Below are 14,389 nucleotides of genomic sequence, written 5' to 3'. Positions count from 1 at the left end.
ATGGCTGATCATCCAACTCAGTATCATGTACCTGCCTTCTCTCCATACCCCCTGATCCCTTTAGCCACAAGGGCCACATCTAACTCCCTCTTAAATATAGTCAATGAACTGGCCACAACTACATTCTCTGGCAGAGAATTCCACAGATTCACCTCTCTCTGTGTGAAAAATGATTTTCTCATCTCGTCCTAAAAGATTTCCCCCTTATCCTTAAACTGTGACCCCTTGTTCTGGACTTCCCCAACATCGGGAATAATCTTCCTGCATCTAGCCTGTCCAACCACTTAAGAATTTTGCAAGTTTCTATAAGATCCTCCCTCAATCTTCTATATTCTAGTGTGTACAAGCCGAGTCTATCCATTCTTTCTTCATATGAAAGTCCTGCCATCCCAAGAATCAGTCTGGTGAACCTTCTCTGTACTCCCTCTATAGCAAGAATGTCTTTCCTTAGATTAGGAGACCAAAACTGTACGCAATACCTCAGGTGTGGTCTCACCAAGACCCTGTACAACTGCAGTAGAACCTCCCTGCTCTTATACTTAAGATACTATTTTCCAAGGCGCTGGAAGGCTTAGTGTTAAGGTGAGAGGGGCACATTTTAAAGGAGACGTGTGGGGCAAGATTTTTTTATACTGAGATTGATGGGTGCCTGTGATGTACTGCCGGAGTGGTGGTGGAGGCATAACACACAGATAGCTAACACACACACAACCCGCACAGACAACTAACACACACACACTAAGTTAGGATGGGGTAGAAGCCCAAAGGGTAGGATGGGGCTGAAGCCCAAAATTTAATGCCTGGACTAGTTTATCGCCAACAATTATTGGTTTGCCAGAATCTAGGTCATTAAATTACTTTTTTTTCCATCACGAAAACAAGTGGTATTGTAACTATGTTACAGAGGTGATCTTCACATTTTGTTCGTTACTTGTAGGCTTACATGTATGCAATTTTGTATTAAAATGTAGCTTAGATCTGTTTGGTCCATTAACTCACAGGCACTTTTTAAGCGCACGTTTTGATTACTTTCCATTCTACCATAGAGATATAAAGTCTATAATATACCTTATTTGTAATTGTATGATTCTACAGACCTTGGCTGGGAACCTGGGGCTCACCAAAATTGTTCCCAATTGGGCCCCGCACCTCCTAAGGCCGGCCCTGTATGCGGGTTACATGGAGCACATGCAGGCTGAGGAGATTAGTTGATCTTGGCATCATGTTAGACACAGACACTGTGTGCCGAAGTCCTGTCGCTGTCTGTACTGTTCTGTGTTGAGGAAGTGGCTGAATCATCAGCCCCTGTTCTGATCAGTAATGACTTTAAGTGAGAATCGCCAGCTCGCCCAATATTGCACAACACACTGAGAGCTGGGTCACTGCCCCGTGTGGATGATTTCACTCAACACCTGTCGCGGATTTGTTTTCAACTTTTGCTCAGTAACATGTTTACGAGACTAGACCACGGACCTTACCTTTCCTGCAATCCCCGCCTCTTCTCTGAGTTCCTGGAAGTTCCCGCGTACTTTTCCTGCCAGCTCTCGTAACAAGCCGGCGGACCTTGTTACATTCTTGTCACATCTCACTTGGGGAGCATTGTAAATTCACCAATCCCAACGTAAATTCACGAATTCCAACGTAAAATCCTTGGCCCCAACAGAGCCTTTCAGACATTCAGCGGCTGGAGCGGTGCCTTCGGAAACTCCCACGTTCTCCACCGCCCGCAGACTGCCACAGGCCGGGGATTTCCTGCATTTCACCACAGCAGCGGTAATAGCTCGGAGCTCACTCCCTCCCTCTCCCTACATAGAAACATAGAAATTAGGTGCAGGAGTAGGCCATTCCGCCCTTCGAGCCTGCACCGCCATTCAATATGATCATGGCTGATCATCCCAACTCAGTATCCCGTACCTGCCTTCTCTCCATACCCCCTGATCCCTTAGCCACAAGGGCCGCATCTAACTCCCTCTTAAATATAGCCAATGAACTGGCCTCAACTACCCTCTGTGGACAGAGAGTTCCAGAGATTCACCACTCTCTGTGTGAAAAAAAGTTCTTCTCATCTCGGTTTTAAAGGATTTCCCCCTTATCCTTAAGCTGTGACCCCTCGTCCTGGACTTCCCTAACATCGGGAACAATCTTCCTGCATCTAGCCTGTCCAACCCCTTAAGAATTTTGTAAGTTTCTATAAGATCCCCTCTCAATCTCCTAAATTCTAGAGAGTATAAACCAGGTCTATCCAGTCTTTCTTCATAAGACAGTCCTGACATCCCAGAAATCAGCCTGGTGAACCGTCTCAGCATACCCTCTATGGTAATAATGTCCTTCCTCAGATTTGGAGACCAAAACTGTACTCAATACTCCAGGTGTTAACTTCAGAGACAATACATCACACCGCCCTTGTTAACCCTCTACAACCAGATCGCCCCTTCGCAGATTCCCCCTGTCCTTCCAGACCCCCTCCCTGTGCCTCGCTCGCTCGCTGCCTTAAATCTTTCCTCTTTTTCCTCTTCATCCTGTCTTTTCCACTTGTTCTCACCGCTTCCACTCATTCCTCCCCATACCTGTCTATTCCTGCTCATTGCCCCACTCTTTCCAATTCTCCCTCTTCCCCCTGCTCCACAGCTCCTTCTCTCCGTATATCCCTCTCTCTACTCTCTCTCTCTGCACAGTTGTGAAGGACATTTGGCTGGGAGCTTGAAGATGGTGCATGCTATTAACTTCAGAGACAAGGACAATGTTCTAAGATGGCTGGTGCGGTGTGTAGTGTGGCGGTGGGATGTTGGTTTTAGAGATGGGGGTGGGGTGTTGAAATGAGGTACCAACCTTTGCTTTCCCCCATAAAGAGATAAAAGATCCCACACCCAGCATTTTGCGGAACTGGGCAATTATCTCATGAGATCTGGGCAATCTTGAAACCTCACCCAATATCGTAAAACCGATCATCTGATCCTTATCACATTACGGATGTTGGAACTGTTATGCCCCTGTCCCACTTAGGAAACCTGAGCGGAAACCTCTGGATACTTTGCGCCCCACCCAAGGTTTCCGTGCGGTTCCCGGAGGTGGTTGCCGGAGGTTGCAGGTAGTGGAAGCAGGTAGGGAGACTGACAAAAACCTCCGGGAAACGCACGGAAACCTTGGGTGGGGCGCAAAGTCTCCAGAGGTTTCCGTTCAGGTTTCCTAAATGGGACAGGGGCATAACAGATAGTTTAAGCCCCTGTCCCACTTAGAAAACCTCTGGAGACCTTGCGCCCCACCCAAGGTTTCCGTGAGGTTCCCGGAGGTTTTTGTCACTCTCCTTAATGGTCGAAAGTGGTTTCCGCGTAGTCGAGCTTCTTCTATGTTCCGGCGATTAGTTCAAAAAACTAAAAACTGGCCTCGACTAAAAATAGGTTGCCGTTTTAAAAATCAGTATTTTTTTAGTCGAAGCCGGTTGCGATGCTAGTTGAAGGTGGTTGCCGGAGGTTGCAGGTAGTGGAAGGTAAGACCTCCCTGGTGGAATAAACCTGGGTGAAAAAAAGGTTAATATTAACATAAGCATGTGACATCTGTCACTCCTGGGCAAGCTCAATCATAGGTGCAGAGATCTTTTAGCAGAGAAAAGTTTTTTTTCTTACAATAAAAGCCTCCCAGGTTTTTTTTAAAAATCATTCTGAACCATGAGAGCAGGGAAGGAACAAGTTAGGTGGATGTTACTAAAAGTACATCTACTGCTGTCAGCCGCAGCCCTTTTGGGAAAGCACAAGGGTGAAGAGGAAGCAGAAGAGGTGTCAGTGGGTGAAGCCCTTCTTGCAAAGAAGATTGATGCTTGGACAGTATGATAACCTGATGAATGTGCTGCAATAGGAGGATTTGTCTGCATTTTAAAATTTTCTACGAATCACACCTGAGCTGTTTAATGAGCTGAAGGAAAATGTTGGGAAAAAAAGGAGACCTATATTCGTAGAAAGTTTTCCTAACTTGTTCATTTCTGGAGAGAAGGAATGGGTGATGTTTCAGGGTAGAGACCCTTCATCATACTAGTTAGGGATAAGGGAAATGTGAGATCTAGATGATGATGTAGAGAGATAAAAGAACAATGAATGAAATATATGCAAAACAGTAATGATGATAAAGGAAACAGGCCATTGTTAGCCGTTTGTTGGGTGAAATCACTATCAAGATGTTTTGTTTGATGTTTAGGATGAAGAAGAGAAGATACAGTGCATTGAGAAAGTATTCGGACCCCTTCACTTTTTCCACATTTTGTTACATTACAGCCTTATTCTAAAATTGGTTACAGTCATTTTTTTTATCATCAATCTACGCACAATACCTCATTGTATAAAAGCGAAAACAGGTGTTTAGTAATTATTGCAAAATAATTAAAAATAAATAACTGAAATATCACATTTACGTAAGTATTCAGACCCTTTGCTGTGCCTCTCAAAATTGAGCTTTGGTGCATCGTGTTTCCATTGATTATCCTTGAGATGTTTCTACAACTTGATTGGAGTCTACAAGTAGTAAATTAAATTGATTGTACATGATTTGGAAAGGCACACACCTGTCTATATAAGGTCCCACTGTTGACAGTGCATGTCAGAGCACAAAACAAGCCATGAAGACAAAGGAATTGTCTGTAGACCTCCGAGACAGGATTGTGTTGAGACACAGATCTGGGGAAAACATTTTTTGGAGCATTGCAGGTCCCGAAGAGCACAGTGGCCCCCGTCATTCTTAAATAGAACTTTGAAACCACCAGGACTCTTCATAGAGCCTGGCCAAACTGAGCAATCGGGGGAGAAGGGCCTTAGGATAGAGACTTACTAACATATTCAGGGAGGTGACCAAGAACCCGATGGTCACTCTGACAGAGCTCCAGCATTCTTCTGTGGAGATGGGAGAAACTTCCAGAAGGACAACTATATCTGCAGCACTCCACCAATCAGGCCTTTATTGTAGAGTGGCCAGACAGAAGCCACTCCTCAGTTAAAGGCACATGACAGCCCGCTTGGAGTTTACCAAAAGGCACCTAAACAAGATTCCCTGGCCTGATGAAACCAAGATTGAACTCTTTGGCCTGAATGCCAAGTGTCACGTCTGGAGGAAACCAGTCACCGCTCATCACCTGGCCAATACCATATCTACGGTGAAGCATTGTGGTGGCAGCATCATGCTGTAGGGATGTTTTTCAGCGGTAGGAACTGGGAGACCAGTCAGGATCGAGGTAAAGATGAACGGAGCAAAGTATAGAGAGATCCTTGATGAAAACCTGCTCCAGAGCGTTCAGGACCTCAGACTGGGGCAGACCAGGCCCCAGGTAGTCAAGATGGGAGGGAATACATCGAAGTCCCTCACCCTGAGCACAGGATCGCCCCAGGGTTGCGTCCTCAGCCCCCTATTGTACTCCCTGTACACACATGACTGTGTGGCTAGGTTCAGCTCCAATTCAATAATTAAGTTTGCTGATGACACTGTGGTGGTGGGCCTGATCTCAGACAATGATGAGAGGGCCTACCGGGAGGAGGTGGCTGATCTAGCACTCTGGTGCCAGGAGAACAGCCTCCTCTTGAACATCAAAAAAACGAAGGAGCTGATCATGGACTTTAGGAGGGCACATCATCCGAGGACGTACACTCCATTGAGTATAAATGGGGATCCTGTGGATAGGGTGAACTGTTTTAAATATCTGTGAGTCCACATCTCTGAGGATATGACATGGTCATCACACGCCTCAGCACTGGTGAGTAAGGCAAGGCAGCGCCTTTACCACCTCAGGCAATTGAGGAAATTCAGAGTGTCTCCGAGGATCCTCCAGTGCTTCTACGCAGCGGCGGTGGAAAGCATCTTGTCCGGGAACATTACCATCTGGTTCGGGAATTGCTCTGCGAAGGACAAGAAGGCTCTGCAGAGAGTAGTGCGTTCGGCCAAACGCACTATGGGAACTTCACTCACCCCCCTGCAGGAACTATACAACAGGAGGTGCAACTCCAGAGCAAACAAAATCATGAGAGACCTCTTCCACCCCTGCAACGGACTGTTCCAGCCGCTACGGTCAGGCAAACGCCTCCGTTGCCATGCAGTGAGAATGGAGAGGTTGAGAAGGAGTTTCTTCCCAGAGGCAATTCGGACTGTAAACGCCTTTCTCACCAGGGACTAACTGTACAGAACGTTTTTCCTTCTATTATTTATTATGTAAAATAATATGTGTGTTATGATTGTGTTTATAATTTGTTTGGTTGTTTTGTTGTTCCGCGAGCATTGCCACTTTCATTTCACTGCACATCTCGTATGTGTATGTGACAAATAAACTTGACTTGACTTGACTATTCAAGTCGCTTTCAAGTCACAATCTATCTATCTATCTATCTACGTTCTCCTTCCAACAGGACAACCACCTAAAGCTCACGTCCAAGACAACGCAAGAGTGGCTTTGTGACAAGTCTGTGAATGTCTGTAAGGGGCCCAGCCAGAGCCCGGACTTGAACCCGATCGAACATCTCTGGAGAGATCTGAAAATAGCTGTGCATCGACACTCCCCATCCAACCTGACAGAGCTTGAGAGGATCTGCAGAGAAGAATGGGATAAATTACCCAAATACAGGTGTGCCAAGCTTGTAGCGTGATACCCAAGAAGACTTGAGGTTGTAATCACTGCCAAAGGTGCCTCATTAAAGTACTGAGTAAAGGGTCTGAATACTTATGTAAATTGATATTTCAGTTATTTATTTTTAAATATTTTGCAAAAATTTCTAAACACCTGTTTTCACTTTTTTATTGTGGGCTATTGTGTGTAGATTGCTGATAAAGAAAAAGAAGAATTTAATCCATTTTAGATAAGGCTGTAACGTAACAAAATCTGGAAAAAGTGAAGGGGTCTGAATACTTTCTCAATGTACTGTATACCTTCATTTTGAGGGTGGTGAATCTGTTGAATTATCTACCACAGAAGGTTGTAGGGGCGATTATTGGGTGAGAGTGGGCACATGTTATTCGAGAGGAGCAGCAATGCCGGAGTAGACTCAAGGGACTGCATGGACTTCACCTGTTCCAACACTTCAATTGTTATGTGGTAAATCAATGTCCAGGAGAGAAGAGGCATTGCAAACTTCTGAGTGGCAAATGCATCCAAATGAAAATAATTTATTTTCTGAAGGTGCACATGACCTTCAGGATTTCACTCCACTTTATTTTTAATCTTGGGAAAAGGCGCTGCAGAGAATGTAAAATAAAACATAAAAGTAATAATATTTTACAACACCGTATGAATTAAAACGAAGCTGGCGTTTCAGTACAATTCAGAGAAGTTGCAAACTGAGAGCGAGACAATCTTCGTGGTTTAAGAAATAACCAAAGGCAGGATGGCAGTTTTTGTGGAGAAACATAAAATCTGATCTGAAGAAAGCTCCCAACAGGAAACGCGGTCTGTCCATTTCCTTCCACCAGATGCTGCCCGGTCCTTTGAGTTCCTCCAGCAGTATCTTGGTTTGTGAGCGTCTTTATATCATATTTCTCGTGTCAGCAGTTTTACTCGGCCAAGTATCACCAGGAACAAAGGGAGGTGTCAATCACAGGCGAACCTTCTGTTGTGTTTGGATATCCCTGACGCCAATCATAGAGAGGTCGAGCTTGGATCGCAGGGCGTTAGTTAAAAATAAAAAAACTTCACGGCGAGCTCATCGAAGCTTTGGCGTGTCCGTGAAGCCGCTGATATCCGTTTCTGACGCCAATCATAGAGAGGTCGAGCTTTTGGATCGCAGGCGAACAGCCTGGGGGGGGGGGGCTATAGGTGGGGGTTCTGGGGGTTTCTGTTCACGGCGAGCTCATCGAGCTTTGGCGTTGAAGACGTGTACAAACTCGGGGCGTTTTCTGTGGCTTGTGGCGGGTGGGGAACGCGGGTTCAGTTTGTGAGACAAACCTATAGGTCGTGGGGTGGGTCGGGAGCTCAGGGGGGGGGGGGGGATGGTTTATTTAAAAGGGGGGGGGGGGGGGGGGGGGGGGGGGGGGGGGGGGGGGGGGGGGGGGGGGGGGGGGGGGTGTGGGGGGGGGGGGGGGGGGGGGGGGGGGGAATAGACTTGTGGGGGGGGGGGTATATTTCTCATGATTATAGATATATTTGCATTTTTAAAACGGTTTCTTTCATAGACTGGGGATTTCCAGCGGAAGGAAGAGGGTGAAGGATGTTTTTAATCGAACCTCAACACTTGCGATTTTAAACATTTTTGTGCATCAGACCCTGAAGATACTTAACAGCCTGTCCACTCCTCAACAGATGGCGCATTTCTTCCTTCTCTACTGCTCGCTTGTGGTTTCAGTTTCAGAAATGTGGGGATGAGCTGAATTTTCAATGGAAGCCTCTTCCTTCTTCCTCCCTCGCCCCCACCCCGTCCTTGTCCACTCTCCGACGGCAAACATTGCCCACCGTGATAAATGTGATCGCACCCGGCGGTTACTTTGGTAATTCCATACAACAAATATCCCATGAATGTAACAGCGGATAGCGGCAGATATCAATACTATTGGCCAACAATAATAGTCTTAAGATTTCGGGACACCAGAGCCTGCAGATACCGGAGCCTGTGGAAAGAACAAAACTGGTAGGGGAATTCTTGTAGGAAGGAACTGCAGATGCTGGTTTAAACCGAAGAGTGACACACAAAGCTGGAGTAACTCAGGGGGTCAAGCAGCATCCCTGGAGAGAAGGAACAGGTAGCGTTTCGGGTCGAGACCCTTCTTCAGATTCACGACCCGAAACGTGACCTATTCCTTTTCTCCAGAGATGTTGCCTGACCCGCTGAGTTACTCCAGCTTTCTGTGACTATCTTCTGTTGCTGGAGGAACCCAGCGGATCCAGGGTAGGGCGGGGTGGAAGAATTGTGGACGACTCGAGTCGAGAACGGTACGAGGAGAGAGAGCCGGTCGTATAAATATTAAGAAGGGCAGGAGTAAGAGATAGGCAGATGATAGGAAATAGAAAGAATGAACTGCGGATGTCCTTACATCAGTAAAAAAAAAAAGAACTAAAAAAAATCAATAAAAAAAAAGAAAGTTAGACAGGTACATGGATAGGACAAGTTTGGAGGGATATGGACCAAACGCGGGCAGGCGGGACTTGTGTAGCTGGTACATGTTGGCCGGTGTGGGCATGTTGGACCGAAGGGCCTGTTTCTACACTAGAACTCTATGACTAACTGCAGATGCTGGTTTATACCGAAGATGGATACAAAGTGCTTGAGTAACTCAGCGGGTCAGGCAGCATCTCTGGAGAAACAGGATGGGTGACGTTTTGGACCGGGATCCTCCAAACTGATAGTATGAGGTGGGGAGGAGGGGGAGTGAAGAGCTGGAGGCGAGAAAATCAGGTGGTAAGTGATAGGTGGACGGAGGAGGTGAGAAAGACGGGCAAATTGGAGGGGGGGGGGGGGGGGGGGGGGGGGGGGGGGGGGGGTGGGTGGTGGTGGGGACAAAATAACAGTGCTGGAGGAACTCAGTCAGGCAGCATCTGTGGAGGGAATGGGAAGATTACATTTTGTGTAAGCACTCTTCCTCAGACTGATTGGACTGGGGAAATGAAGCTGGGAAGGAGGCGTGTGTGGGACAAAGCCTGGCCTATGTTGGGTGGACACAAACAGCAGGAGTAACCGGCATCTCTGGAGAAGAGGAATTGGTGACGTTTCGGGTCGTGAGGCTGAAGAAGAGTCTCGACCCGAAAAGTCACCTATACCTTTTCTCCAGAGATGCTGCCTGACCCGATGAGTTAACTCCAGCTTTCTGTGCCTATCTTCGGTTTAATCCAGCACCTGCAGTTCCTTCCTGCACACGTTGGGTGGAAGTAGGACGGGGTGGGGGCGATTGGCAGATGAGGAGTTACTGACATGGGTGAGAGGTGAATAGGAGACGAGGGAGTCAGATAAGGAAAGAAGAGGGTGAGTAAAATGTAAAGCTGGTGCAGGGATGTGGGTGGGAGGGGAAAGAGGACGGAATGAAAGTGAAATGTGGGACTAGGGGATGGGAGATGAATTTACAGAGGAGGGGAGAGAGCAGGGCGACTGTGGTGGTGGGGAATATATGTGTCCACCGAGTTGATAAAGGGGCAGAGGGAAAGGGTGAGATGTATCATTTGAATTTGGAGGTCAATGTTCGTAGTCTGAAGAAGTGTCTCAATTCCTTCTCTCCAGAGATGTTGCCTGTCCCGCTGAGTTACTCCGGCTTTTTGTGTCTATCTTGTGCCCTTCCTGCACAGATGATAGCTGAGGCCGATCCAGAGATTGCTAATTAATGGAGGGCAGCACTACTGCGTTTGTGATGGCGTGGACATGGGGGTCCATAAATTCATCTTGATTTTGTACGTGACTGTGTGTCTTTGATCTAATTTGCGACAGTTGACGGAGAGAGGAATGGGGATTAGTGATAAATGAATAGAGTTTCGAGAGAGAACTATTTTTGATATCTCTAATATTCAGCAAATATTATTGTGCTGTACTGGACAAATACAAATTGGGACCTACATGGGAAGAAACGGCTAAATTACAATTTTGACAAACTTCAAAAAATAAATTTAGGAACGTATTGATTTTAAAAATTTAAGAATGGAGTAAATGGTAGTAGATTAACCCCACATAATCTAAAGGTTGTTTACCAGTAATTTGCTGTGTTTTGAAAAATTTCACTTCATTTTATTCAGGTGATTGCTGATTTTTTAAAATCGCAACCTGTGTTGCCTTTACCTGCTGCAACCGGGCATTGAATAGGGGAGCAGGCTGTTGGAGTCGGCAACTGCTGGATTTCTTCATTTAACTGCGTAAGTGCAAATCCCATTGTCGAATGTCAGTTTTGGGGAACAATGAAGAACAGATCATTGAGGTCACGGACTAAGCCATGAGTGTTGGGAATGTTGGGTGGATGGTGGTGGGGGGTGGGGTTTATGGAGGTGGAAAGGGTGCAGTTGTGTGGAGCTGGGGTTAGAATGGGAGTCAGGAACATGGTTAGGGCTGGATATGCATATGGTATCTGGAGCATAGCCAGCAGCCCTTAATTCTGAGACCGTGCCATCTGGTTCGAGAATCTCCGGAGAGGAAACATCCTTACAGAATTTCGTCTGGGAAACCCCGAGTTCACTTCTTAACTACAGTTGCCAAACCAAGCTATGATGCATCCCGATGGAGCATTGGTAGGTCTTTGGAGAAGTGCCAAATGCCTTGGTCTTCTGAGGTAATAGAGATGTTTGTGTGCTTTCTTAACCATTAATTAATGTAAGCACTTAATTTAAGCTGCTGATTTCTGCACTCTCTATAAAACTAAAGACCACCTTTTCTAATACCACTCTAGTAAATACCTTCTGCAACCTGAGTCTGCTATCCTCTCTGAAATGTGGTGCCAAGTGCACTGGTGGAAGCATATTGTTAAGATTGTGTGGTTGGTTGCTTTTTTTATTGCAGTAATTTCAATTTAAAAAGACATGTAAGTTCAATTTCCAAGCTCTCTTTTCTTGCCAGGTCCTTTAATGGCTTCAATTTGGGAATTTGCAGGAATGCGAGTAAGAATCCAAACTTAGCTTGGGTGCAAAAACAAAATAAAATATTTAACTGGAGCACTAGCTGCATTGTTGAGAATGTATTAAGAGGGAAGATTTTATTTAATAACTAGACCAAGTGCAGATCTGTTCCCCCAACGTGTGGTTGTGGGGGGGGGGGGGGGGGGGGGGGGAGGCGGCATGCAGCGTCACACACTAAACTGCCCCCCCCCCCCCCCCCCCACGCAAATGGAAGGGGGAGGAGAGGAGATGGGGGTGGAGAGAAAGAGGAGGGGGGGGGGGGAAGAGGAGGGGGGGGAGGAGAGGAGGGGGGGGGGGGGGAGAGGGGAGGAGAGGAGGGGGGGGGAGGGGGGAGGGGGGGAGGGGAGGGGGGAAGGAGGAGGGGGGGGGGAGAGGAGGAGGGGGGAGAGGAGAGGGGGGGGGAGGAGAGAAGAGGGGGGGGAGGAGGAGGAGGAGAGGAGAGGGGGAGGAGGAGAGGAGAGGGGGGGGAGAGGAGGAGAGGAGAGGGGGGGGGGAGGAGGAGGAGAAGGAGGGGGAGAGGAGAGGAGAGGGGGGGAGAGGGGCGGAGAGGGGGGGAGGGGGGGGGAGGGGGGGGGGGGGGGGGGAGAGGGCGGGGAGATGAGAGGTAGGGGGTAAGAGGATAGGGGGGGGGGGGGGGGGGGGGGGGGAGAGTGTGCCTTTTTACTTCAACCCAAACCCAAACAACCATTTGCAGGCAGTGCTTTTTTACCTCTAACCATATTTTCATTTTCAAACCAAATTAAGGGTACTCAGTGTTGTAGACATTTGTCAGTGTCATTCAAAACTCTGATTGAGGCACACCACTTGCAGAGACTGATTGAGGCACACCACTTCCTGGTTTTATAGTCGCTCCCCCTCCCTCCAGCAGGGGCAGCAGAGAGAATGGGGAATGTTGTAAAAACATTAATATCTCTGTCAACTTTCATCGACGGGAAAAATCCTCGGCACACATGCGGCGGAGGGGTGCTCTGAGCGAGGTGGCCAAAAATGACGGCCGTAGGTGGCGGCGTATTCTCCGAAACCGCAGCAGAGAAAGCCGAAACCGGTCAAGAACAGAGTTTTAGTAATATATATATATATATATATATATATAGATTGTAAACATCAAACATTGGGCCAAAGAAATGAGCTACTGGAGGAGTTCGGTGGCATCTATGGAGGCAAAGGGATAATTTGACGTTTTGGGTCAAAACCCTCCATCAGGATTGGGAAACCTTGGCTGAATATTTCTGTCAATTGTTAGAATTGACATTCACATTCATTGATGTATATTAACATTCACATTTTGCATTTCAAAACCTCAGGACTTCCCAACCATTTTAGTGCATTTTCATATCCATCAATTTTTTTTGTTTTGTGATGCAACCACTTGCTGTGGAAGGAAAGACTAATGATAATTATTATTTCCACAGAAATATAAATTGGCAGCAGCATGCACTTCGAAACTGCCACAACAGAAGAAACAATAACTTCTCTCCACATAAGCATCTACCATCCACAGGCTGCAGTATTTAAATCCCTGAATTTCAATGAGAAACCGAAGTTCCGGGTGGATGAATCCATAAAGTTTGGCCGCGAGACTAAAATATGTTATTTTCCTCTGGTGGACAGGCGTGCATCACGAATTCAGTTTGCAATTCATGCTTTCCGACACAGTGACAGCTCAGAACTCTACTTTGAAGTCAAAAATACAAGTGTGAGGGCTCCACTTTCTGTCAACAGCATTGTTCTGGGTCACCTGAATAGGATTGATCTGCCAAGGAACTGTATTTTGCAATTTGGTGAATACCAATTCCACCTTGAAAAAGACAACGGAGAAGACAGAGAACACTTTGAAATCTTGCTTACACTCTCCCTGGTTCCATTCTGTCAGGAGCCTATTGTGGAGACTCTACCTCTTCCCGTGTCTGAAAGTGGCATTTCAAATGATTTAAATATGCCGACAGCCCAATGCCATTTTAAGTCTGCAGTGGAGACTGATGAAAATGAACTTTAAATAAACTAGTGCTTTAAGATAATTATGTGCACCATCCTATTCATAACCATAGTATGAATTTAAGCCAAGCAATTCTGATATCATGATGTGTGGGCTTTGCAATTACATATTCCCAGGATATTCAAAATACTGCAGATGAATATGAAATTAAAGCAGTAAATACTGGAAATAGGAACTCAAATATGTGTTTCCAGTGATGACCTTTTGTCAGAGTCAAATCTTTTTTCGTAGAAGCAATGATGTTAATAGATTGCTGCTGGTTTTGAAATAATATTCTGCTGTCATCAGTACACCGCTTATTGGTTAGATGCGTTACTTATATATCTCTCATTAAAATTAGTAGTGGTGAAATTATTACATCTCATTTACTGTCACACATTGTGTACACAAATTTGTAGGGATTAATTTAGAAAGTGTTAAGAATTTGTAATACTAGAGAGAGATAATCAGTCAGCCAAACCACGGTTTAAGTTTTCCATTTACAAAACTTCTATTTAAGTTTCTGAATAAAAATATTTTTAGAATATTCAATGTTATTCCTATTACTATTCCAATACATTTTAATTTAGTTAAAAAATAGAAGGTACTGCAGATGCTTGAATCTTGAGCAATGGTTCTGGAGGAATTCAGTGGTTCAGGAAGCATTGAGAGACATTGTGTGTAAACTGGAACTATGACTCACCAAGTGCATGTTGACCATTGATCACCCGTAGACTAGTTCTTATGTCATCCCACATTCGCATTCTACATACAAGGGACAATTCACAGAAGCCAAATAAGCTACAAGCCTGCACATCTTTGAGATGTGAATGTTTGAAGTTCTTTTAAATGGAAAGACACAGTAATCTCGT

General features: G+C 46.0%; 1 protein-coding gene and 1 long non-coding RNA gene across 3 annotated transcripts in view; one reads left to right on the top strand and one right to left on the bottom strand.

Annotated features, from left to right (window-relative positions):
• Positions 1-1,928, bottom strand: part of alpk1 (alpha-kinase 1) — a 140,326-nt gene extending 138,398 nt beyond the window's left edge. For both annotated transcript variants that reach the window (XM_055645611.1, XM_055645618.1), the window contains exon 1: positions 1,479-1,928. The gene's annotated coding sequence lies outside the window, so the exon portion shown is untranslated. The remainder of the gene's footprint in view (positions 1-1,478) is intronic.
• Positions 1,929-10,009: 8,081 nt separating this feature from the next.
• Positions 10,010-12,966, top strand: LOC129703265 (uncharacterized). The gene is made up of 3 exons (XR_008724534.1): positions 10,010-10,333; positions 10,673-10,789; positions 12,955-12,966. It is a non-coding gene; the product is annotated as an uncharacterized LOC129703265 (long non-coding RNA).
• The last annotated feature ends 1,423 nt before the right edge of the window (positions 12,967-14,389 follow it).

Source organism: Leucoraja erinacea, chromosome 1, assembly GCF_028641065.1.
Source record: "Leucoraja erinacea ecotype New England chromosome 1, Leri_hhj_1, whole genome shotgun sequence".
NCBI lineage: Eukaryota > Metazoa > Chordata > Chondrichthyes > Rajiformes > Rajidae > Leucoraja > Leucoraja erinaceus.
The sequence above is the reverse complement of the archived record's forward strand: the minus strand, read 5'-3'. Positions and strand labels throughout refer to the sequence as shown.